Raw genomic sequence first — 3,040 nt, 5'->3', positions numbered from 1 at the left:
CGGATTTCAGCTCAGGTCATGATCTCGCGGTCCGTGAGTTCGAGCCCCGCGTTGGGCTCTGTGCTGACAGCTCAGAGCCTGGAGCCTGCTTCAGATTCTGTGTGTGTGTCTCTCTCTCTCTCTGCCCCTCCCCTGCTCACACTCTGTCTCTCTCTGTCTCAAAAATAAATAAAACATTAAAAAAATTTTTTTAAATTGTGGTAAACTACACTTAACATAAAATTCATCAATTTAAGTGTACAGTTCAGTGGCATTAAGTGTATTCACATTGTTGTGCAACCATCAACACTATTTCTAGAACTTTCTCATCTTCTCAAAATGAAACTCTGTACCCATTAAAAACTAACTCCCCAATCCTCCTTCCCCATCAGCCCCTGGCAACCACTGTTCTACCTTCTTTCTGTCCCTATGGATTTGATTATTCCAAGTACCTTTTATAAATGGAATCACACAATATTTGTCCTTTTGTGACTGGCTTATTTCATTTAGCATAGTATCTTCAAGGTTCATCCATGTTATAGCAGGTATCAGAATTTCGTTCCCTTTTTAAGGCTGAATAATATTCCACTGTATGTGTATGCCACATTTTGTTTACCTGTTCATCCATCAATGGACATTTGGGTTGTTTTCATATTTTGGCTATTGTGAATAGTGTTGCTATGAACATAGATGTATAAATCTGTGTTTGAGTCCCTGCTTTCAATTCCTTTGTGTGTATACCCAGAAGTGGAATTTCTGGATCCTATAGCAATTCTATTTTTCATGTCTTGAGGAACCACCATACTGTTTTCCACAATGACCGTACCAATTTACATTTCCACCAGTGGTGTATAATTTCTCCTAGGCTGACTTATTGATTTGCTTCTAACAACTAGAATAAGACAGAAGTGATGGAATGTCACTTCCAACATTAGGTTGTAAAAAGGCTTATCCTCTTGGTTTGGTGGCTCTAAGGGGAGCAAACTACCATGTTGTGAGCTTCTCCATGGAGAGGTCCATGTGGCAAGGAACTGAGGTGTCTACCCAACAGCTGACAAAACACGTGAGGCCTGCCAACAGCCACGTGTATGTGCTTGGAAATGGACCACGTTCCCATGGAGTTTTGTAATGATTGCCTTCCCAGAAGACAACTTGACTGCAGCCCTGTGAGGGAGTTTGAACCAGAGACACCCAGTGAAACAATGTACAGATTCCTGACCCACAACACCTGTGAGATAATAAGTGTTTGTTGTCTTAAGCTGCTGAGTTTTGAGAGCGATTTGTTATGTAGCAATAGATAACTAACACAGTGAGGCTAGATACAGTTTTATTAAGAAGAAAGAAAGAAAACAGGTTTGCATGCTGTTATGAATGGCCCTGCAGAGGGGGGAAATCCAGGACAGAGAGGAGAGACCTGCTGAAGTGATGCCGCTTGGTAGAGGGAATGCAATCCCATGTGCAGAAGGAGGGCTTGCCTTCAGATAGAAGCACAGTTCATCTGCACAGTGAGAGATGCATTTACTGGAGAAATATCATGTGAAGTCTGTGGTCACGAATTTCTAGTGAAACCAGAAAGAAGTGTGTGTGTGTGATTTTTCTCCAGCCATGTTTAGTTGCTCAAATTTGGACATGGAGTCAGTGGTGCTGGATTTAACTAGGGCTTCTTTTTGCCAAGAGAGGATGACATAGCTAGAGGGGACAAAGGTGTTGAGGACATTCTTAAGGCAATGTATACTGTATGCTATAAAGGCTGTGGTACATATAAGAGTATGTAATATATATAGTATATATGTGTATAGCATAAACATACCACATATGTGGTATACAGTATATATATACTATTATGTATCTATTATAGTCCTATAATGGTTGGCCATGGATAGTGACATGGTAAGATCCATAAACTGGAGGTCCCAGTGGGGACAGGATTGTTGCAGTTGGGGTACTTTAGAGAAAGACACTAGTAGCTAGAGAGTGGACATAAGAAATCAAGATTAGGGATGGATGTGGCTATGGGGTACAATAATGGAGAGATGGTGGAAGAGAAAGTCATTGAAGGAAGAAGTTCAAGAAACTGAACACCAAGGTGTCAGGTGGTGGGGAGGGGGGTGGATCACCTATATTGAAATTGTAATATTGAGAGATAGTAGGACTACGCTGATAGGTTATAAATAAGGAGGCCATTAGCGAATACGTGTATGTTAATGTTTTTTATTTATTTTGAGAGAGAGAGAGAGAGAGTGCATGGGGCAAGGGCAGAGAGAGAGAGGGAGAGAGAGAATCCCAAGCAGACTCCATGCTTTCAGCTGCAGAGCCTGATGCGGGGCTTGATCTCACAACCGTGAAATCATGACCTGAGCCAAAATCAAGAGTTGGACGTCTAACCGACTGAGCCACCCAGGCACCCCATGAACATGTGTGTTTTATTGGTGAAGGCATTTAAAAAGTCTAGAACCAAAATAGCAAAAGACAAAAAAAAAAATCTTAATAATGGCCAACACTCTGTTGGGCACTATTCTAAGTGCTTTATGTGCATTAACTCATTTAATCTTCAGAACGACTCTGAGAGGTAGGTATTGTTATTATAGTATTCTCATTTTAGAAATGAGGAAACTGGCACAGAGAGCTTAAATAACTTGCTCCCAAATCCCATTGCTGGTAGGTGGAACAGTTGGGGTATGAGCCCTAGCAGTGTAGTCTGGGGTCCTTACTTTTCATCCTTCCCTCTCTTCTTCCTGTAGCAATTCCTTCTTCTCTAGACAATTCCTAAGGCACCAGTGTCAGTACCACACAACTTGTCACATAACCACATGCTGTCATGCATTAATCATCATGCTTGTGTGTTAGTCCAAACTAACAGCTGAGATACACGTGTAATTCTCACTGTCCTCCTCCTCTGATCCTACATGCATGCACACACACACACACACACTCACATGCACTCGCACGCACTTGGGTATCCCTCACACATACAGAGCTGGATTCACAGTCGAGTGCCTTCCTGGGGAAGCTGGAGGAGGCAGTGATGTGAATGGGCTCTGCAGCTCTATATTGGCTGCGT

The sequence above is a fragment of the Panthera tigris genome, chromosome B4, assembly GCF_018350195.1.
Source record: "Panthera tigris isolate Pti1 chromosome B4, P.tigris_Pti1_mat1.1, whole genome shotgun sequence".
NCBI lineage: Eukaryota > Metazoa > Chordata > Mammalia > Carnivora > Felidae > Panthera > Panthera tigris.
The sequence above is the reverse complement of the archived record's forward strand: the minus strand, read 5'-3'. Positions refer to the sequence as shown.